Source organism: Pteropus vampyrus, unplaced genomic scaffold, assembly GCF_000151845.1.
Source record: "Pteropus vampyrus isolate Shadow unplaced genomic scaffold, Pvam_2.0 Scaffold151, whole genome shotgun sequence".
Classification (NCBI taxonomy): Eukaryota; Metazoa; Chordata; class Mammalia; order Chiroptera; family Pteropodidae; genus Pteropus; species Pteropus vampyrus.
The window spans coordinates 3,373,124-3,398,216 of NW_011888932.1; the positions used below are offsets into that span (position 1 = coordinate 3,373,124).

General features: G+C 37.0%; 1 pseudogene; it reads right to left on the reverse strand.

The window, feature by feature from the left end:
- Positions 1 to 20,608: 20,608 nt before the first annotated feature.
- LOC111745314 lies at positions 20,609 to 20,727 on the reverse strand (annotated as a pseudogene).
- Positions 20,728 to 25,093: the final 4,366 nt, after the last annotated feature.

Genomic DNA, 25,093 nt, shown 5'->3' on the forward strand with positions numbered 1-25,093 from the left:
TTTTGTTTTTAAAGAAGAGAGTCCTATCCTAATATGCTCCTACTTCCCTTTAGAGTTGGAGTAGAGCTCCAACTCTACTAAGCGGCCACTCATATTCCCAACACTTCAGGGTGCCCAAATGAGAGGGCTGTCCAGATATTTTGCCTCATTTCATATAACAGAGACTTGGAAGGGAAAAACAGCTGCTCCAATTAGCAGTGATTTTAAAACCAAAACAATTCTCAAGATTTCACAATGTCGGAATACTTTAGCTTGTTTCACTTTTCAAGATAAAGTCCCCTCAAAATTCTGTGCTGACCATGAAATAATCTGCCATGGAAGGACTCTGTCTCATCCAGGAGAGAATCCTAAAGCATATTCCTTCTTACTTTACATACACTTGGACGTTCCACAGTTGAACCCCCCTCCCACCACCACCATAGAAACACATTTATCTTTTTACTGGACTGAAGCTATTCCTCGAGTTACCAAAAGCTTTGCCAGCAAAGAGTCCCAGGCCGGCAGGGCTGGGTTCCCCTCTTCAAGTCCTGGTTACTCGACTTCCTCTTCTCTTCTTCCCGGAGGTCCCCACCCATGTCACCGCCATCAGGTCTCTGAGAAAGTCACGTTCTAGCTAGCCTCAGTGCTGTTCTAAAGTTTGGGGTAGGAAAAGGGGTGTGAGGTGGCAAGAACCCTAGCACGGGACCAAGACACAGGGCCCCTAGCTCTGTGTCTGTCGCTAATTAGATGGCTATGGTGGTAAGTGATTTTCCAACTGAGTGGATTAAATCTCTCACTTGTCAGAGAGGGTGTTGACCTAAAATGATTGTATACCCTCTCCAGTGTTCAGGAGGGTGAGTGTCCAGATGTCTCTGGGAGCGCTGCAGAAAGAACAGAGAATTAACATGTATTGAGGGTGTGAGCACCGATGTAAAATACTTATTTAATCCTCCAGTCTTTTATCCTAATCTACAGTTTGAAAATAGAGGCACAAGGTCTGCGAAATGCTTTCCAACGTTTTCACTTAGTGATCCACTTGGAAAATACATTTTTACAGCACAGTTGGGAAAATGAGTGAGCACCAACCAGAAGCAAATTACCCTCACCCCGGCCCGGCGAAGAGAGCCTCCAGTTCTCAGTTTACCTGTCCCACCTGTTACCTGCTCATTGTTCACTGGAATGAAAGCCGTGAAGTGGCTCATCCAAGAGAAGTATGATACAGCTGTGTCAAGACAAACGTGAATTTGATTCGCAGCTCTGCCATCTGTTTGATTTCGGGCAAGTAACTTCTTTCTTCTTCTTTTCTTCTTCTTTCTTCTTCTTCCTTTTCCCCTTCCTCTTCCTCTTCTTTTCTTCTTTCTTCTTCTTTCTTCTTCTCCTTCTCCTCCTCCTCCCCCTCCTCCTCCACCTCCTCCACCTCCTCACTATTATTATTGAGCCTGTTTCTTCACCTCTAAGTAAAGCTAATAATAGTATGTACGTCACTTAGGACAGTGGCATGAGTAATGCATATGACCAAACGTTTATCACCGAGCCTGCACCCAAAGACCTCTCAGTAAGTTTAACTCTTGCAGCGCGTCTGAAGTCTCCGGCCCGGGGCTGGAGGGAGAGCCGCGCACGGCTCGCGGGCCTGCGCGGGGGCGGGGAGGAGGCGCCGGCCGCCCCGGGAGGTTCCGGGTTTCCGCGCAGACTTCTGAGTAGCGCGCCAGCTGCGTCACCCTCCGAAAGTGCGAGCCGGAGGCGGGGGCGCGGCGCGGCTGGAAGCCCCGGCGCTCTTACGGAAAGTGCGAGCCCGGAGTTCCCAGCTGCGATCGATCTGGCCACTCTGAGGCCCCAGCGTCGCCTTGGGCCGCCGTTCCTGCTTGCCCTCTGGCCCCCTCTCAGAGTCCGGGAAAGCGCATGGTGGCGGTCTCTGCCCGAGACGGGGAACAGCACCCACGCGCTTCTCCACCCCGGGCCCCTGCAGCGAAGCGACACTTTCTTGGCTCGGATATGGAGCTATCCGGAACCCTGCCGTCCTGGCTGCGCCTTTGAGCCTCACAGTTCCCTGGGGAGGGGGGTAGTGTGTAAAAAAAAAAAAAAGTTGGCGCTGTGGAAGCCGCCCCCACTTCTTTCCACCTCCGGACGCCCGCCGGACTCGCCTCATTGCACAATTCCTGCGGTGGAACTGCCGCGTGACTCGGACCAAGGCCAAAAATGCTTCCCAGGTTTCCCCAGCCCAGAAAGGAGCGGCTGGGTGTGTCGCCCTGATCCCAGGCGCCCTTTAAATTACATTTCTTAGGGTGACTGGCTTGCCCTTTAAAACGCAGAAGTTGCCCTTTAGGAAGAAAGAAAAGCTCACTAGCTCGCTGGGACCCAAAGCTCGGCTCTGGGTTGACGCCAGGTGAATGCAATTGACACGTTTCTTTTCCCCTTGTACGGTTTCAGACAGAAAAAGTGCTTCGATCTATTTGGGGGAAATTCAGTAGCTGCTTTTCAAGGAGTATGGGGAATGATGCTTAAAGGCGCCGGAGACACAATCTTGAGCTCTCCAAGAATCCCGGTGTTACTAGCACTGGTGGGCACAGTGCGTAGTGGATAAATAGGGAATGAATGAATATTTGGAGGAGGGATTTAAATGGCTGTGTGTAGACCAATGCTTTCATTTTGCAGATGAGGAAATTTAGAGGTTAAGTGACTTGTGCAATGTCACCAGCTAATTAATGTGGAAGGCAGGAATAGAATCTGTCTCACGTTTCAACTCCAAATATTTGTAATTATGAGATGGGTGTATTTTTCCCTCTATGAAAATAAAATGCCTTCTGCTGTAGTCTGCAAATCTTAACTCCATATCCTCTCCCTACCCATCTAAAACAAACAAAAGAAAACAGCAAGGAGCCCCAACCCAATACATGCATGCAATAGGCTAAATTTGGCAATGCCGAAGCAAGATATTTGGAGACATTTTTTGTCCTATTCCCATAAGTTAATAGCACTTCTTAATCACGCAAAATATGCCCCTCAAAAAGAAAGAAAAGCAAACAAACAAAAAAGTGCTTCTCCAATATGTGGAAAGATACGAGATTCTTACTGACCTTACTTTTGTCAGGGTGATGTGTGGTGTTTTGCGTGGGAACCTCTGGACTCATGAGTGGCTGTAGGGTTGCTCTGAGACCGGTCTTATTTCACAGGGGTTTGAAGTACATTTGGTTTGTTCATCGTTCAAAATAGACAAGCTGCAATCTGTGAGAACACAAGAGACTTCAATGACAGTCTTGCAGATGGCTGGACAGTTTGTTGTTTTTGAAGTTTCAGGGCTGACCAAGGTTACCAAATGTCTAATTTAGGGACCAAATTGCCAAACAAGTAGATGTGAAGATCAAAAGAATCAAAAGTGGCAATCATGAGTAAAACCTCATTCTTTTGTGGGTTTTCAACAACAGTTTCCATAATAATGATTATGATAGAGTTATAATAACACAATCCAAGTACTAATTCTTATCCAAGAAGTTGGGGGAAGGGTGGATTCCAGTGATGAATAGCAGATCAGATTATGAAATGTCTCATTTTTTTTTAGGTCAGCCAGATACACTCTAAAATGGGGCAATCTTCTAACTTTGCTGTTTTCTCTACCCCTGCTATCTTGAAGGAAGATAGGAATACAAATTGCTAGGAAATTTTGAAATTCTAGGCAGCTAGGTAGAATATATTAATTCTAGTTTGATAATCCTATACAATGTTAATGAAATTAAAGCATCATCTCCTATATTTTTCCCATACTGCAATTTCTAGTTTGCAGGCTATTGAACCTGAACTCTAGAAACACAAATTGTTGGTCTCTATTATTGCCCTACTTTACTACTTGAGAAAAGTCATTTGGTCAAACAAAACCATCTTTTCCAAGTCAGATCTTAAGAATAACAACCTATTTGGGTTCAAATGATACCTTTTAACATATCATGTATTTCATTTGACACCATTACATAATTGTTGCTGAATTTTTTGCCAAGAAATTCTCTCAGGACAATTTCAATTGTTATCTTGGTACAGCCATTATGGAAAACAGTATGGAAATTCCTGAAAAAAATTAGAAATAGGATTATCATATGATCTAGCAATCCCACTTCTGGGTACACATGCAAAGAATAAAAAATAACTCAAAGAGATATCTGCACTCTCCTCAAAAATTTCAGTTGTTAACTAAGGGATGTTATTTATCAGTTTTGGTATAGCATTTTGGAATTCATTGGGTCATTAGGGAAAATGTAATTATACTCTTTCATTTTATAGATAAGAAACTGAAGGCTATTGAAATTAAACAATATATGAAATTCCTGACAAAATCAAAAACAGAACTGAGGATTCCGATTTGCCATGTTTTACAAAATCACCTTTATTTTATGTGCGTGGTTTCATTTAAGGCATGATGCTTGGAACTGAGGATATGAAAAAGTACAAGAAGCTCTCAAAGATTTTAGAATCTAACTGGTAATGTATGCCAATGCTTCTCAAACTTTAATATCCATAGGAATTACCTAAGGATCTTGCTAAAATGTGGATTCTGAATCTCTGGTTTGGTGATGGGGCCTGAGACTCTGCTTCGCAACTAACATGCTTCTAGGAGATGCCAATTCTGCATCAGACGACAGTTAAGTAGCAAAATGTAGGACATATAAAAGAAAGATCATTAACAGTCTAGCAACCTGATATTTTTGTAACAGAGAAATGAAAGGAATGATAAAGCTTCTTTGCATGTGAAATAGACATTACAAAGCTCATAAACTTCTGGGAATGTCCCTCAGAGCATATTTACTGTTAGCAAATATTAACCTATTTTTGTCTCTGGGAGAAAGCAAATTAGAAATAACACAAAGAAATAATGGGGCAAAGAGAAAGAAGAAAAGTGATGGCAAGAAATAATGTCAAAGGAAGTGACAGACACTGTAAAAATTTTGAAAAACCTTAAAAGCTTGGAAGCCAAGGTATCAATACTTCCTGAGAGCATCAGTGAAAATGTATTGTATGAGGGATTCAGACTCAGAAGTCTTAATTCAAGTTTTGGTCTTCCATTTAGTAGCTATATAATCTTTAGACATATATATAACCTGTTTGGCTTCATTTTCCCTATCAGGGGAAAAAAAAAAAAAGATAATACCTCCAGTCTCCCTGGATTGAATAATTAAATACATTAAATAAGATAATATTTATCAAAGCACTTGACACAGAAGTATTGAAGAATGCGCAAAACTTCAAAAAGTATTTTAAGTTTAGAAACTGTCAGTAATTTTATAAAATCAGTATAATAACAAATAATTCTAATTTTACTATTTCAGAGAATAGAAAAAGTATGTACCCTCTGGGACTAATTTTATTAAAATTATAACCTAGTTATCATAACCTAATAAAGATAATGCATACAAGAAAGGAAAATAAAAGGTTCATATCACTTGTTAACATAAATACTAAAATGCATGACCAAATTTGTTTTTTCTCAGAAATGGTGGTTGGCTTAACATTAGAAAATTAATTAATATAATTAATGATATTAACAAATTAAAGGAGAAAAACTACATAATCATCTCAACTTCAGGAGAAAAAGCCCTACAACAAATGTTATGCTTAACAGTGAAATGCTGAAAGTATTCCATCTGAGATCAGAAACAAAAAAGGATTGTTTAATATAACCACTCCTATTGAATGTTATATTTGAGGTCCTAGTGAGTATTTTTGTTTTTTTCCCAGCCATTCTTTTTGTCGTACCCTGGCTTTAAAGGTAGGAAACACACACGCACACACACACACACACAAACTCATTAGAAAGGACAAAACAAAACTAATTTTTTGCAAATAATTTGGTCGTACATGTAGAAAATCTAAAAGAATATATAGATAAATGATAAGAATTTATGAGAGATTAGTAATATCGTAACTGTACCACTACAGCCAAGCCCTCTCCTTTAATTGATCCTAACTGTAAGACTCAAAAAAGTTGCGACATAGTCTCATCTTAATAATAACCTGTGACCTGTCACCCAATCATCTTAGGAAAACTATAGATAACATCTAAACATAATGTCCTTGTTCTTCCTCATAGAAAAAAGTAAAGAGAATAGAGAAAAAGATGACAAGGCAATGATTTACAGGTTTGTTTTGCGGAAAAGGATGAGAACCGAGACTATCCTCAGATGCATGTGATCATCCCATGGTGTCTCCAAGACTGCAATTTTAGATCTTATCAAGGAATTGGAAATGATAGAAATTTACCCTACTTCTGATTCTCCTTTTGGTACTTAAAAACCCCTAACTCAGTCCAACAAGCAACATGGATTTGAGGCATTTCTAAGTCACCCATCTTCTCAATTGGCACCTTCTCACTCAAAAAGTTTTCCTTTGCTTTAAACTCTGATGTTCTGGATTTTGGCTTTGTGAAGCATCAGCCACATGAACTGTAGTTTGGTAACTATACTGCAGAATACAAAATCAGTATTACTATAGTAGGCAGAATGATGCCTCTTCCTCTATAAAGATGTCTAGATCTTATGTTGCCTGTGAATATGTTGCCTTACGTGGCAAAAGTGACTTTGTAGGTGTGCTTAAATTAAGGATTTGTGATGGGTTGATTACGTTGGATTATCAGTTGACTCAGTGTAATCATGAGGGTCTTTAAAAGTGAAAGGGGATGTCAAAAAAAAAAAAAGTCAATCAGAGTGAGGCATTGTAAGAAGAACCCAACCTGCTATTGCTGGCTTTGAAGGTGGAGAAAGGGGGCCACACACCAAAGTAGGTGGGTAGCGTTAGAAGCTAGAAAGCGGAGGAAACAGATTCTCCCTCTAGAGCCTCCAGAAAGGACCACACCCTTTCCAACACCTTGATTTTAGCCCGGCGAGATGCATTTCAGACTTCTGAACTACAGAACTGTGAGATAATAAGTTTCTGTTGTTTTACACCGCTAAGTTTACAGTAATTTGTTACAGCAGCCTTAGAAAAATAATACAAAACAATTTATTTCTAAGTACCAACTCATAAGTGAAAATTAAAAAGATAACACCTGTGACATTTGTGGTAGCATCCAAATTTGTTTTTAAAAATACCCAGGAATGAATCTAACAAAATATATGCAATAAACTTATAAAACTTTATCAAATGTTGTTTAAAAGGACCTAAATAGAAATGCTAATCAAAACAACAATAAGATACCACCTCACACCTGTTAGAATGGCTATTATCAATAGGACAAATAAGTGTTGTAGAGGTTGTAAAAAAAAAAAAAAAGAACTGTCATACACTGCTGATAGGAATGTAAATTGGTACAGCCACTATGGAAAACAGTATGGAGGTTCCTCAAAAAATTAAGAATAGAGTTACCATATGACCTAGCAATACCTCTTCTGGGCTATATCCCCCCCCCCAAAAAAAATTAAAAACATTTATCTATAAAAATATATGTTCCCTGATGTTCATTGCAGCATTATTCATGGTGACCAAGATATGAAAACAATCAAAGTGTCCTTTAATAGATAGGATAAAAGAGATGTGGCACATATATGCAATGGACTATTGTTTAGCCATAAGAAAAAATGAAATACTGCCATTTGTGACAAGATGGATGGATCCTGAGGATATTATGTTAAACAAAATAACTCAGATGGAAAAAGTTGAGAACCATATGATTTGACTCATATGTAAGATGTAAAACTGAAAGCAACAAAAGAACAAGAAAAACAAACAAGAACTCATACACTCAGACAATAGTTTAGTGGTTACTAGAGGGAAAGAGGTACGTGAGGCAGGTAGAAAAGAGTAAAGGGGGTCAAATATATGGTGACTTTGGGTGGTGAACACAATGCAATATATAGATGATGTATTATAGAACTGTACACTTGAAACCCATAGAATTTTATTAACCAATGTTATCCAAAATATTTAATTAAAAAAAGATAATAGAACCTAAATAGAGACATATTACATTCATGAATTGGAAGACATTTAAAGGTGTGGCTTCTCCACAAATTCATCTATAAATTCAATTGCAATTCCAATCAAAATCTCAACAGACTGTTTTTGGTGGAACTTGACAACTTGATTCTAAAATTTATATTTTAGAATATAATAGAAGTGCAAAGGACCAAAAATAGCCAATACGCTCTTGAAGAAGAAGGTAAGGGACTTGTCATCCAGATATTAAAATTTATAAAGTCATAATAATTAAGATAGTATGGTATTGGTCCAAGGATAGAAGAATAAATTAATGAATTTGAAGAGAGAGCCCAGACCTAGATCCACAAAGAGGCATTGCAGAATGATGGACCCTTTGGCAAATGGTGCTGGGATGATTGGGTATTCATAGTTACAAAAATGAAATTGGACCCTTACTTCAAACTATACATATAAATAATTTCCAGATGAATTAAAACTCTAATGTAAAAGATAAAACTATAAAAATTTTAGAAAACAAAATAAGAGAAAATATTTATGACTCTGGGGTAGAGAAAGTTTTCTTAAGACATAATATGTACAAACCATAAAATAAAAAATTGGTAAATTGGGCCACATTAAAACTGAAAACAATTATTCATCAAAAGACTTCAGAAAATACTTGCCCTCAACTGGGAGGAGATATGTATTTGCAACACATTCATGATAAAAGAGAAATACCAAAAATATACGAAGAATACTTATGAATTAATAACAAACACAAAATAGAAAAAAATGGGCAAAAGATTAAAACAGATACTTCACAGAAGGGTAAACTTAAGTCGCCATTAAACATATGAAAGAATGCTCGACCTTATGAGTAAGGAGGGAAATTTAAAGCAAAACCACACTGACAAATTTTTACATATCCATCAGACTGACAAAAATAAGTCTAACCATTCCAAATGTAGAATATGCTGTGGCACAATGGAAACTCTTACACTTTGAGAATAGGAGCCTAAATTTGTATAAGCGCTTTGAAAAACAATTTGGCATTGCCTACGAAGACTGAACACGTACATAGCCTATAGCTCTTCAGTTCTGTTCCCAGTCATATATACTCCAGACTAGAACCTCTGGCACTAGGAAACATGTACATAAATGTTTATAGTGGCATTGTTCATAATAAAAAAAGAAACTGGAAGCAATCTAAATGTCCACCAAGGGTAGGTTATATAATTCACTGTTGTATATTTATAAAAGGGACTATTATACAGCAATGAAAGTAATGAAAGAAGCAAGCCCCAGATTCTATTTACACTAAGTTAAAAACATAAAACTAAACAATATTTTGTTTAATGATGCACACACGTCATAAAACTAAAAAACAGCAAGGGGATAGTTATCCTCAAAATCAGGATATTGGTTACCATAGTGGTGCAGGGAGGGCTGAACAATTAAGGAGGCCTACACAGGGAGTTACTTTGGCAAGGACAATGTTCTTTTCTTATCACGGGGCATGTCAGACAGGAGGCTCACTTTATTTTTATTCTTCAGAATGTACATTTATGTCTTGTATATTCTTATGTGAGTATGATTAATTTTTTAAAAAAACTATTCAATTAAAAATAAAACAAACAAAAATTTACATGGGAAGTTTTGTAGGTAGAAACAAGGGGCTTAGCTCTAAATTGAAGCAACCAAAATAAGATCTTCATAAGTTTTGCAGTAAATATAATTTACACACTCCCCTGATTGGACACCAGCAACACCCATTTTAGGACATCCCACTGTTAAATCTGTTTCACCTATCTTGATACTGACTTAGAGGTAAACAATGAGTATGGGCTTTCTAGCAAGAAAGATTTTATCTCTTCACACAAGTGTGAGGAAGCAACAGAGAAACATTTGTTTCTTACCTTAGAGAATTGAGTGTGATAAATTTAAATCTTATTTGGTAACCGAATTGATAAATCATCAAGGCTCTGTGAGTAGTTCACTAAGTCACAAAGTTAGCTTTCCCATCTGCACAAACTGAAATACTTTACAGTATAGCTTCTGAATTTGAAACTATCTCGAGGCCTAAGTGATTTGCTTCATAGCTTTTCTTTCAGTAAAACAGTTCTCATTATTAAAGGTACTCATATCTGATATCATATTTCCTTTTCAGAGAGGAGGCTTATTTTATTCTGTTTTAATAGCAGGTGCTCATTACGTTAGTTGAACCTGTTGACTCACTGAATTATGCCTTGTGTATAAAATGTTTGCTCTTCATAATATTTACTTTGAATCATCCTGAAACGATTAAACAGTAATGCATTTAATTTAGGCAATTTTTGTCACCTGCCTCAGAAAGGTCCATCTAAGATGTTTAAAAGACTTAAAAAGAAAAACATTGATCTTTATCTTCCTTATCTAGAATTCCTCTTGCACAGTAATGTTGGGTAATTATGATTTTGAAACAAAGTGGCCGAAATGAGTGGTGTAAATTCCAAGTGAGTGTCCCTAAGGGCCAATGCATACAGGTTCAGGACAGGGGCTGGTACTGTCAAGAAAGCCCTCACAGATCAGAGTAACTTGGGATCAACCTTGAAGGAAGATATAATGAAATGGGACCCACTTTTATGAATGACAATAGGAAAAACCAGTTTTAGCAAGCCCAGTATCTGACAGAATCCAAGTCAGGGTGTAACTGGGAAGAAGGAAGAAGATCCAGGTGCTTTCTTGGGAAAACACCCAGACTCTGTCTCTTGGCTCTTCTCTGTAGGTCTGTTGTCTCTGCCAACCCACTTGGGCTGCATTTCTGGCCCCTGTGGATCAGATAACCATCCCATAACTCCCATGATGACCTAAGTCTGACCCGTAGAGAGACTGACCCTTGCTTTTAGTCTTAATTTGAAGTCCCCATGAGAAATGCTGTAATTAGCACAGCTTGGATCTGGTGCCAACTCCTGGTCTGAACAATTGCAATCAAGGTAGAAAATCAGGTAGCCACCACTATGAAATAGATAGACCACTTAATGGTCTCCCATTACAGAAGGGTAGAAGAGAAAAGTGAAGGAGAGCAGGAAAGCCTTTGCTAGGCAAAGGCCTGAAGGCAGAAATTCGTATGGTTGTTCTAGTAATAGTGAGTGGGACATGAAGTTTGTGCAAACGTACTAAGAGATAAAATTGGAGAAATAGTTTAAGGTCACATTGGAGAAATTCCTGGATGTCATGCTAAAAGGTTTAAATATTCTGTAGACGTTTTCATTAGAGCTATATAGGTTCAATGAGTGTAACAGGTTTTAATCAAAAACATTTATATTCACCAAGTCTTTGAAGGTCGGAAAATCCATCTAAATACTTATTTTTATTACACGATTATTTATAATAATAAAAAGTTAGAAACAACAAAATAATGATTAAAGAAGTGATAATATTTCTAGCCTACAAAATTTAATATAGTATTAAATAATGTAAAGAAATGGTCACTAACATGAAAAAATCTTTAAATTATTAACAGCAAAACTATTAACAGAAAAAAAGGAAGTAAACTAGCAGAATATGTATCACACGATTCCACTTAAGTAGTACTTTAATATAAGTATTTTTAAGATACATTGCTTTTAGATAGGTAGAAACATTTCTGAAAGAACATCCATGAAACTGTTAAAGTGGTTTCCTCTGGGGAAGGAAGTGGGATTGATGAGTGGGTGGGATGTAGGTGAAAGTGACATTCACATATTACTACAGAAGCCATATGTTTAAAAAGAAAAAACTACATCATTAGAAATTAATTTTTAAAAGTTAATTTCATTTTCAATAAGATAGACATAAGGATATGTACCTAGTCTTAGAATAATCCACCTAAATGCTTACGTTTATTACACATATTATATTTTTTTTACAGATATTACCTTTCATTTCTGAAGCAGCTTGCAGTTTACGACTGAAATAATTAACCCTTGCTATATTCCAGGTACCTTTTAAGTCTTTTCCACATGCAAACTCATCTAATACTCACAAGGACCCCATGAGTTAGGTCTTGTTATTATTCCTTATCTTACTGATAAGGAAACTGAGGTACAGAGATGATGAGCTACTGGCCCATGGTCACATAGCCAGTAAGTGGCAGAGCTGGGATTGGAATGCAGACATTCTACCTCTTGAATCTTTATCATTTTTGCTAAACTATACTTATACAAAAGCATTTTCACATGTATTGACTTATGTGTCCCCAAGCATCTATTGTCACCCATGTCACATAGAAATAAACCAGGATCCATCTCTCAGTATACTGTAATTCCCTATTTTCATGTTCATGCACCCATTAGACTTTGAGCTCCATTAGGCAAGAAATCTTGTTTTTGTTGTTGATTTTTGTACTCTGGGGCAAAAAGTGATTTTGAATGCTATGATGGTTTAAAATGTCCACAAATTATTTGACAATACTTTTAAGAGGGGAACCCTAATTCCCCTTTCCTTGGGTATGGACCAAACTTAGTAACCCATTTCTAATGAAGAGAATAAAGCAAAAGTGACAGAGTGACTTCAGAGACTAGGACATAATAGGTGTGATGGCTTTCTGCATTCTTTCCTCTCTCTCTCTCTCTCTCTCTCTCGCTCTCTCTCTCTCTCCCCTCGATTACTTGCTCTGAGGGAAGTCAGTTGCCATGTCATGAGGAGAGACCCATGTGATGAGAAACTGAGGCCTTCAGCCAACAGCCAGCAATGAACGGAGGCATCCTGCTAATAACCATGTGAATGAACTTGGAGGTTAACCTTCCACCCCAGCCTTCAGAAGATTGTAGCTCCTTCTCATCTGATCTGTAACCTCCTAAGAGACCCTGAGCCGGAATCACCAAGCTAAGCCACTTCCAAAATTCAGACATATAGAAACTATGAAATAATAAACATTTATTATTTTAAGGCCCTAAATATTGTTATAATTTGTTACACATCAATAGATGATTAATACAAATGCTTTTCATTTAAAATATACATGTATATGTTTGTAATTTGGATACTTATGAAACATATTAATATACTTTCTCTTTTCCATTTTCATGCATACGATATTTTCCTTAGTTGGCCTGAAGCATCCATTTGCCTGAGGGTGGTATGTGGAGGATTGTCAAAGGAAGAATTACTAAAGAAAGTGTTAAAAACCAGCTTCTGACATCCGAAATAGGATTTTTTGATCAAAATAGTTATTTAGAAAGAAAAAAAAAGGTGAGAGAAAAGAGATTTTCCATAATTTCTTTAACTACCATTGACATATCAAGTGTTAAACCTGATCAATAGACTAGATCATGGAATTTCTTTCTTAGTACTACAGTGAGATGACTTTGTCCACCTTTGGTGACTAGACCACTGAGCCTGCTGTCCCAGGACAGAACAAGGATATGATGTTGGAGAAGTGGGATGGTTGAGCCTTCTTCCTATTCCAATGGATTGTAGGAAGAAGTTGAAGTTAGGAAAGCCAATAGGTGAGGTGTTTTCTTAATTCAAGGAGTAAGTTCCAGAGGGGGAAGGTGTGTGAGATTGGTTGAGGGGAAAGCTAAGTCCAGAGGACTTCTCTATTTCCCATTTGGGATTCCAGAAGGAAATCACTGTTGAAGGTGAGCCAGCAGCACGATGGGCCAAAAGGAAGAAGGAGAGCAAAGTAGAGTAGAGAATAAAAGAGGGCCCAATTTAAGCTTCCATTAGATTCCATGTAGTGGGAAAGGGACTCAGATCTTCCTGCATCTCCAGTACATGGTTCAGTTGAGAAATAACAAGTCTGCCATTAGGTGACCTCACAGCATATGTGGAAATGAAGACACTGAACAGAGGATGTGGCAGAGACTCAAAGATGTCTGTAGTGCCGATAAGAACCATGGTGGGCCTGAGTCAGCTGAGGCACACCACCAGATCCTGGCCACGTGGAGAAAATGACCATCCTATGAAATACTCCAGCTATAGACTCGAGCAATACATAAGAGAGGGGAACCAGACATAGTACCTGTGAGACCCCAGTGGACACCAGTCCAGGAGCAGCTCACTCCAGCCACTCGACTACAGAAACTGACAACTAAGAATGTTGGATAGAATATAAATAATATCAAATATTAAAATTATTTAAAAATAAAAATGATTTAAAAATACATTAAAAAAATCCAAACACTAATGAAATGGATAAAATCTAAGGTACACTGAATTCCAAAGCCACTTCCGCCCTAAGGGCATTTGCTAATCCAACCAATTTGAGTTTCTACTTTTCTAAAGAGCAAAGTATAAAAGTAAAATACCAGTAGAACTGGGGATTTAAAGGCTACATTTCCCCAAAATCTCTACCCACGGGAGACTGCTGAACAATACAATGGAGAAACAATTTCATCCTTGAAAATGAGTAATCATTTGCTGGTGTTATAGTTATAACCAATTGGCAATCAAAAAAATTCACACCATAAGCTTAATTTAAATTGGTGCCATCCTAATGAAGCCCTTAGGGATTAAAAGTGACAAATTCAAATCCACTTTGAGAAGTCATCTTCCTCCTAGGAGTCAAATAGCAGTATAAAGTTAAACACAACTAAACACACATAAAGAAATAAGGACTATGTATGAGAGCTAGAAGAAACCATAGTAGTAGAAAAAGGGCCAAAAAGCCTTCAGACACCAGAATTATCATACATAGATTAAAAAACAATTATGACTACTATTATTAAAGATATAAAAGACAAGCTTAAAAATATATTCAAGATACTAGAAACAATAAAAAGTGACTAAGAATTTTTTAAAGAACCAAATAATACTTCTAAAACTGGAAATCACAATTACTGAAATTAAAATCAAAATAAAAACCAGTGGTTTTACAGCATAATGACGTAAATGAAAAAGCGAATTAGAGAATAGGAAGTTTAGGTCACAAGATTTTCAGAATGAAGCACAGAGATTCAAAGAATGAAAGAGATTAAGATTCATGGAAGAGAGAGTGAGAAAGTCTAATATACATTTAATTAGAATTCTAGAAGGAAAGGAAATGACATAGCAGAGATAATATCTGAAGAAATAATGGCCTATACTTTTCCAATGAATAGTATTAATTCACACATTCAACAAGCCAAACAAATCCTAAGCAACAAGAGAGAGAAAGAAAAAGAAAATGAGAAAGAGAAGGGAAGGGGGAAGAGGAGAGAAAGAGGAGAGGGAGGTGGGAAGGAGAAGGAGAACTAACTAGCAAACATTATACCCAGATTTATTAGGATAAAACTAATTAACACCAAAGAAAAAGAGATTGGGGTAAGGTGTGAGTGGAGATTATTGTCAAATGAACAAACTGGACATAATTAAGCATTTTGATCATAGTGAATGAAATAAAGACATAGTGCATGCATTGAATTTGGGTCTAGGAATGCTCAAAAATTTTTCATATAAATTAGTGGTAATTGCATCTTCGTTTTATACTATTTCAGTTTATGAAAGTTTTCATAGGAATGCACTAATTTCGAATAGCAGGGAAACCTGTATATACATACAATGAAATATTATTGAGCCAGAAAAAAGAGTAAAGTTCTAATATAGGCCACAACATGGATGAACTTTGAAAACATATGCTAAGTGAAATAAGCCAGACACAAAATGACAAATATTATACAATTTCATTTATATAAAATGTCTAGAATAAGCAAGTTCATAGAGACAGAAAGCACATTATCAGTGGCTAGGAGGAGGGGAACATGGGGAATTTTTGCTTAATGTTTACTGAGTTTTTATTTGGTGTGATGGAAAAGTTTTGGAACTACATAGTGGTAATGGTTGCACAACATTGTGAATGTAATTAATGGCACCAAATTGTACACTTAAAAATGGATAAAATCATAAACTTTATGTGCTGTATATATTACCATAATAAAAAATTACTAAGATAAAGATAATCACTTCTTAACAATATGATCTCAATTCACCAGGAAAATACATAATTTATATGCACCTAATAACATAGCCTGAAACTATGTGAGAGAAAATCAAGACTATGAGAAGAAATAGACAAATCCACTCTTATATGGGAAATTTAAAAATACATCTATTAATGATAAAATAAGACAAGAAAAATCACTTATAGATGATTCAAACAATGATGATTGAAAGAATTTTATTTTGACTTGAGATTATATACATTACACTCAATAAGTGCAGAACTATGAACTCTACTAGTCTTTTAAGGAATAAAGTATTCTAATATCACATAAACATAAAATAAAAGAGGGAACAACTCCCAAACTCATAGTATGATACTAAAACTCATCATGGACACTATGACAGAATATAATTACAAACTAATTTGACCTTTGGACATTAATTGAAAAATCAGAATAAAAATATTAGCCAACTGAATTTAGCAATACAAAAGGATAATACATATAACCAAGTTAGATTTATCCCAGGAATACAAAATTCGTTAAACATTCAAAAATGAATCAATGTGATTTGCCATATTAATAAAGGCAAAAAACATATGACCACCTCAATATATTCAGAAGAAACAAATGGTAAAAACAAAACACAACAAAACAAAACAAACCAAATAGATTCTTAATGTTAAAATTCAGCAAACCTGAAGTAAAAGGGAAATTTAACCTACTTAAATGGCATCTATGAAAAATCTGCAGCAAATATCTTGCTGAATAGTGAAACACTGGAAGCCTTCCCTTTGAAATTAGGAAAAATAAAAAGATGTCTACTATCATCTATTCAGTATTATCACTGGTAGTTTCTTATAGGTTAGTCACAATGTAGAATCTGAAACCACATTAGTCAACTACGTATGTATTCTGTTACGTTAAAATTCATCCATTGGTCACTCTTTTACTTTGAATAAAAGTTTTACCCATGCATGATTGTTTTTTAACATCATGCATTGGTCATCTAAAAAAATATTGATTCACTGAGTTATGTAGATTTTCCAAATGTTAGCATATTTCTTTATATAATATAAAAAAACTCACATTCGTTAGTATCACCACCGATTTCATCAGAAAAAAATCAATTTTTACTGCTTCACTAAAGATATTCTTAAGTAAAACTGGCATTTTTAAAAAAGTGATGTTTCAGGATACAGTTACTACCACTATAGTTTGGTGCCACTGTCTTGATTTGTGCTAAGCTTCCAGCAGTTTTCCCCACCATTGCTTTTGCTCCATCAATGTGTACGTTAACACAATGAAAAAGGCAAATAACATACTATATTATTATAAAAAGTTTTGCCCTCACAAACCCCTGGAAAGATCAGGGATCTTGAAGTGTCTACAGACGACTCTTTGAGAACTGCTGCTCTAAGATACAAGCCTGGGAGTGAAGCTGCTGTTTCTGAAAGTATGTGTAATTGTATCTTTACTATACAGTGCCGTACTCTTTTCCAAAGTGGTTATACTAATTTATATCCCCATCGACACCTTTGAGAATTTCCATCATTCCACATGATCATCAACACTTGGTATAGCACTGGTACTTGACTGTGGTTTTCTGTTGCATTTCTTTCATTACTGATGAGGGAACAAAGTGGGACAAATCTTCGTACATTTATTGGCTTCTTTGATTTCTTCTTGTATGAGGTGCCTATTCAGATCTTCTGCCTATTTTCTACTGAGTTTTATGACTTTTTCATTTTGTGTGTCTTTATTTATTTATTATTTTTTTTTCAAGTCCTTTTTTGGTTATAGCTGCAACTAATATCTTCTATTCTGTGGCTTGAGTTTTTACTCTCTTAGGTACCATTTCACAAACTGAAGTGAAATGATATTAATTAGACAAATTAATATAGTCTAATCCATCAAATTTTTATGGTTTTGCTTTCTATATTAAGAATTCTTTCTCTATCTCAAATAAAAAATTCTTCCATATATCTTCCTAAACTTTACAGTTTTTAAATTAAAAACAAATCATTTATGTCAACATGTAATGGGTTTATTATTGTTTTTTAAAAATAAATTAATAAATATTTTTAAATGTTCTCAGTTTTAATTTCCAATGTAGTAAATATTGATAAGTATTTTGCCCACATAAACAAAAGGTCTATAGGGTCCTCAGTAATTTTTGAGTATAAAGGTGTCTTGAAACCAAAAAGCTCAAGAACCACTGTCTTACAAAAATTCTTGCATCGCGCACTAGAAGTAAGCACAAGAATTTCTTAGTAGCATTGTTCGGAATAGTCTGAAACTGTACACTGTATGATATAGATGCTATACACAACAACATGGATGAATCTAATGTAATATTGAGCAAAAGAAGCAAGGCACAAAAGAATGCTTTAGTATGATTCCATTTACATAAGTTCTATAATAGGCTAAATGAAACTGTAGATTTAAGGGATGCTTATATAGCTGATAAAATATTTATTAGATGGTAAAATGCAGAAAAGCAATGAAATGATTGCCATAAAAGTCAGAACAAAGGTGACTTTAGCTGGGATGTGGAGTGGGGAGATTGTGCTTCTAGGGAGCCAGCAATGTTCTATATCTAGATCGTAGTATTGGTTATGTGGATGTTCATTTTATAATTATTCCTTAAACTGTACATATTTCGCATTTTTCTATACATATTGCATATGCTTCATTTGAATTTCTACGAAATCATTATATTCTTCAAAGAAATTTCACACATTTAAAATAAATGTCATTTGATCTTATAACTAACCCTTTGTGGTTCCTGTAAAAAAGAAACCCTGTATATATATTAGTCAGTACCCCACTAGAAAAGAAATAATTTATTTGTGCAAATTTTGTAATTTGAAGAGAGTTTAATAAAGGGAGTATTTACGAAAGTGTGGTCAGGGTGTAAGGAACCCAAAGGTGATAATAATATACCCTAGTATTAGTAACTTGAGAGTACCATAACCACACACAGGCTTGCAGGGGCGAGGAAAGAAAGCTGTCATTAGAACCAGGGGACAGAACTCTGAGAAGAGAGCGTCTTGACAGGAGCTATGACCCTCTACTGGAAACACGCAGCCAGCTCAGAGTACAATGACTATGGAAAGGGCATAAAATCTCTGACCTTACTCTTCACCCTTCCTTACTCTGATCTTCTGTCTGTGCTTCCTTTTGTTGAACCCAACTGGCAACCAGAAGGCAAGAGAACCCACTGATGCAATGCATTTAGGTCAACCTTCCAGGGGATGGAGAAAGAAGAAGCTTAGAGAGTAGATCTGGAATGATGAGAAATGGGCCATATGTTCACCTGAACCTAAAACGTTAGCCACCTTTGTTGTTTTTCTTTTAAAGTAGAGGTTGTGGGGAGAGGGAAAATGATTAAGTAATACAAAACATAGCTGGTACAATCCCTGCTTCTGTAGTAGGTCACAAAGCCTAAGTCGATATTCAAGGCTGCCTTTAAACTCCCATTTCTGTTATTATCTTCTATCAGCATGTTGGCTAAATTTTTTAAAAACCTTCTCCTTGTGCTAGGCTGTAGGAATAAAGATGCTTTTGCCTGCTTTTCTAAATCATGTTTGGAGAAACCTAAACTTCATGCATGTGGGTGGGACATGAGGCATTGATAGTCTGGTCTTTATTAGGCAAATTCTAGGACCAGGCTTGGCCACTGGGCCAAGGAGTGCTAAGAGGTCATCCATTGAATATCTGAGTTCTAAACATAGCTCTCTTTACCCTTTCCCCACTATGTAGAAGCAAGCCAGTTACTGCTAATAAGGATATATCACCCCTTGTCTGTATGTTGGTTCTATGGCCTGAGAAACCCCTAATGACCAGAGGGAAGTCAGCTTCCATTTCATTGGAACTACGTCTATTATACTTTGTATTTTTCATAAGAGGACACTAAAGCCAAGAGAATTTGAGATATTTGCCTGAGACTGCATAGTTAGCACAGGAGCTGAGACTAAAAGCTCAGCCTCCTGACTTTAAGACTAATTTGTTTCCCACATACTGGAGGAGTAAATCTGTGTCTTATCACTGTAACAGGTGGACATGGGAAAGAGCAGTAACATAATGTTAGACTGTGATAAAGGTGCCTCAAGAGAGGGAGAAACATAGTAGCAGATGTCCTCTAAATATTAAAGCATCATAGTGAATAATAAGACATTTGTCATCCTGCTGTCTCATTGTGCCAAGCTGCAGGATTGAAGATGTTTTTGCCCTGTATTTTTCCAAACCAGGGCCTTTTCCAAAACAATTCAGTGTAATGACTACTCGAGTGCATTTTAATGTTTGCTAATGAAGTTCCTTGGTATTAGTAGAAAATAATACTATTTTTCTTTTATAATGTCTCCTCTCTATCCCCCAAAGGAACTCACATTGCTTTTTTTTTTTTTTTAATCACAGAGAAGTTCATACTAGGGAAGCAATAGGGCCCTTTTTAAACCATAAAACATCATCAAAATGGATATTCCAATAAACCCATAGGGGTTCCACGAATCATGCTAGAGAAGTTTGTGACTGCATTTTAGGATTCCCATAGCTTTTCTGGGGCCATTAAACTGGTCAATAAGTGGTAAGTGATGAGGCATAAAGCTGGGTCAGAGGGGTGAGGTAAAAAAAAAGAACTGAGGAAATGAGAATGAGATACCCAAAGTGGAAACTTAGTTTGTAAAGATTGGTGGCTCATTTCAGTGATTTGGAGATGGTAATCATGGTTTTATTGGTTTTGTTATCTTTTTAGTTTTAATTTTTTTTTTTTTTAGGCGAAGCAACCCTTGGTTGACCTCACAGATTGCAAGGACCTTGTCAGTTTACAATCCCTTTTTTTTTTTTTTTAACACCTACAGCACCTGGTCTTCCTAGGTGGTCTCCCATCCAAGTACTAACCAGGCCAGACCTTGCTTAGCTTCCAAGATCAGACAGGATCAGGCTTGTTAAGGGTAGCATGGCCGTAGACTAGTTTCTAGATTTTAAGATAGAAGTCACCTGCTTTTTTGAGCTAAGTTAGAGGGAAAAATAACTTTGTCACAAAACTTTGTAAGAAAGGAGTGAAGTTTGGAAATTTATGGTTTACAAATGTACTTGATTATAAGCCCAGGGACGGGGCCTTGATTAACTTGGTCACCTTAGTCAATAGTGGGTTGAGATGCCTTGCTAAGAAGAAGAACCAATCTCGTAAATTATTCCTGTGCTAAAACAGTCTTTAGGGAAATTTAATATAGCATTTTATTTAAAGTTCTCAATGCTTTATATCAAAAGAGAAACTAATCATTCTTAGCTGGTGGGGAAAGATGTTTTTGGATAGGAGAGCTCTTCACACATATCAGATCTTGTAAGTTCAGTAGATGCTTTTTTTCCTCATCAGAAGTGAAAAAGCAGTCAACATTTAAAAAATCATCTTCATTATTTTTAAGTGAAGAGCACTGGTTAAGTTTCAGTTCAATGAGTTTTGACAATTGTGCACACCCATATAACTAGCACCTAAGTTTCCAGAAAGTTCCTTCACCCTCTCGTCTCTTTCTAATCAAACACCCTTCCTTCCCACTGAGGCAACGACTTTTTCATGTCTATAGATTAGTTTTACCTGTTCTTGGACCTCATATAAATGGAGTTATACCATATATATTATTTTGGGTCTTTCATTCAACATTTTTCTAGATCCACTCATGTTTCTGCATATATCAGTAGCTCATTCCTTTTATTGCTGAGTAGCATTCCTTTGTATGAATATATATCACAATTTGCTTATCCACTTCCTGTTGATGGACATTTGAGTTATTTTCCATTTTTAGCTATTACAAATACAATTGCTATGAGCATTCTTATACAAGACTTATTGAAGACATAGATTTTCATTTCTCTTGGGTATATACCTAGAAACAGAATTTCTAGTCACATGGTAACTCTAAGTTTAATCATTTGACAAACAGCCAGCCTATTTTCCAAAACAGCTGCATCATTTTACATTCCCACCGGCAATGTGCTCGGTTTCCAATTTCCCCATATCCTTGCCAATATTTGTTATTATCCATATTTTTTATGAAAGCCATCCTAAGGGGTGTAAAGTTGTAGCTCATTGTGGTTTTGGTTTCCATTTCCCTAATGACTAATGATGTTGAGCATTTTTTCAAGAGCTTATTGGCCATTTGTACATCTTCTTTGGAGAAACATCTATTATCTTTGTCCATTCGGGCTGTCATAACAGAATACCACAGACTGCATGGTTTATAAACAAGAGAATTTATTTCTCATAGTTCTGCAAATTGGGAAGTTCAAGGTCAAAACGCTGCCAGATTTGGTGTCTGGTGAGAGTGTGCTTCCTGTTCATAAACGGCAGTCTTCTTGCTGTGTCCTCACATGGCAGAAGGGGCAAGGGAGCTCTATGGGGTCTTATTTTTTAAATCAAGGTACTAATACCATTCATTAGGGTTCTGCTCTCATGGCCTAATCACCTCTCAAAGCCCTCATCTTTTAATACCATCACGTTGGGGAGATAGGCTTTACATATGAATTTTTGGGGGACACAAATATTTAGTCTATAGCACCTATTCAAATCCTTTGCCCATTTTTAATTGGATTATGTCTTTTTATTGTTGAGTTCTGATTGATTTTTAAGGCCTCACAGATTTTGAAGTTTGTTGTATCAGGTAAATCTCTTTTGATTGAAAGTAACAGAAAATATAACTTACACTAGCTTAAGTATAAATGGAATTTATTGCATCACAGAACTGAAAGTTCTTGGAGCATAGTTTTAGCTTCAAGAATGGCCTGATCCAGTGTGAAAAAATAAAAAATAAAAATGACACCAAGATCTGATTTCTCCCTAGTCATCTCCTGGCTCTGTTTTTTTTCCTGTGTAAGCACCATTCTTGGATAGACTCTCCAATCATAGCAGCAAAATAGCTAAAGCAGTTCCAGTCCACATTCTCCCAGCTTCTAGTGAACTAGGTAGGAAAGAGCTCTTGCTTTTTTCCCCAACAGATTTGGCCAAAGACTAATTAGTTGGTTCTGACAGATTACATACCAATCCTAGTTGCAGCAGCTGGGAAATGGGTGTGCCGATTGACTTGGTAGTAATCATTCAGGCCCCATTCCTGAAGCTACAGTTAAAACCCACCCACAACTCACAAACTGCAAGTCAGAGTGGGAGAGTGGTTCTACAGAGAGAAATCAGAATATGTTTACCAAAAGAAGAGGAAAATAGATGTTGAGATTTCAAAATCTAGCAAATGTCTACTACAGTGCTTCCCAACCATGGTCTGACTAAAAGTTATCTAAGCAACTAAACCAGGAGGTTTAGCCACAGGGTAAAATATTATTATTATTGATATAGGCACATTGATAAAGTCAAGAGAACAGTTAGCCAGTAGGAAAATCATGAAAAAAAATCACTAAATTTAGAGTCAGAAGACCTGGTTTGAATCCTCCCTTTGCTATTAGCTAGCACTATGACCTTGAAAAAAATCACTTAACCTTCCAAACTACATTTTACCAAGCCGTAAAAAAGGGATTACCTTAAAGTGTAATTTGGTCATCACTGGGTGGCTACAGAAATATAAGTAGATAAAAGTGCCTGGCATATAAAGGCTATTTACTCTAAAATCTTGGGTCAGAACCTTTTCCACTTTTCTCCAAGTGACCCTACCCTAGAGGTCACTTCCTTCCCAGCCAGTGTTTGCTTTCCTAATGGGCTTTTAGAGATTTCCCCAGAACATTTTTAGATCCATTGCCTTATTGAGCCCCAAACTGTAACCTCAGCTATATGTTTAGAGCATGGTTCTCTCAACTCTAAGAATAGTTTCTGGTTGGAATGTCACTGGAGTATGGTGAGTCAGACATAGGCAGTGGCCTTTGAACACAGTCTCGGGTGGAAGACAGAGATAATCACCTCAGTAAGAGGCCTAGAAAATGTCACTGATTCCCATGGTTTGAGTTCCAGGAGTGAAAATGAGTGCCAACTCCCCACGTCTCTCAGTGCATGCTATCCCTTCGGATTCTAGTTTGGTAACTAAGCAATGGGACCCTCAGTCTTCAGAACTTGGTTAAGGGTTTGGAACTGCTTCATTGGAAACCCCAGAATTTCTAGATAAGAAATGTTCGGAGGCAGCAATCCGGCTACAATGAGTATCTAGAAGAATTGTTTTTGAAACTGCATTTTTAATAAGTAAGTTTCACCCAGATCGTTCACTATTTCAGATGGCTTAAATTAGGGCTGATGGTGATTATCTGGAAACTTTGATTATCCCTTGACACGACTATGGATTGCCCTCTGTCCTTCTCTAGGGCTGTATCTGACTTATGTAAGTAGTAGAGGCATTTTTGCTCTGCCAGTCTGGGGTCTCTAGGAAGCAGACACTGGAATGGGGTTAGAAGTACAAGCAACTTATTGAGGGGTAATATTTGTGGAAGGTAAAAGGAAGAGGGTGTAGGAGTGAAAACATTTAATCCATGATGCAGGTCTTATGTTTGTGAAGGAGAAGGGGAAAGGAGGGTGATTACCTAAGTGGAGCCTTGGATTGTGGTTGGTGTAGCTCTGGAAATGTCACAGGCAGCCTAACAGGGAGCTCTGGCACAAAGATTGCCCTTAAAGGAGTCCCACCTTTCATAACAGAGGTCATGTCCAAGTATCTCTGCCAAGCTTAGTCATTGGCTGAGGACTGTCTAGGAGAAAGTGCTACACCTTGGATGCTGGGGCGAATCCAGAAGGTGCTACAGCTGGAGGCTGTCAGCTCTCCGCACTCCCTGAAGCAGGTTCTTTCTTGAAGAGGTCTGAGTAGCACTCCCTACAGCTGCTACAACTCCCAACATCCATCTGGCCATTCTGCTCTTGCTTATAATTATACTCACAGAAGGAAGGTAGAGTGTGGTGCTCCATACAACTGCTTTGGATTTTTTTATGACTCCCTTGGGTAAGCTCTCAGCGGGTCATTCTATACCTTAGAGTTCTTCATTTTGAAATATGTCGTCTGCTTGGAATGCTTTTCCCTCAGAAGGAGAAGACTAGCAGCCTCACCTCCTTCAGGTCTCTGATCACATGTCACCTTATCAGAAAGTTATTCTCTGACTATCTAATTAATATCAACTCCTTCATAATCCTTATTGCCCTCTTGGCTTTATTTTTATCCACAGTACTTATGTGTGATTTTAAAAGTTTGTTTCTATATTTATCAACTGTCTTCTTTGATTAGAATATAATTGATGTCAGTCAGGAAATTTTATCCCTAGTGCCTAAAATAGTAGCTGGCACACAGTATACTGGCTAGCAAATACCATTACATTTGTATTAAATGAAAGGAAAGAAAAAGGAATACAATTGATATAAC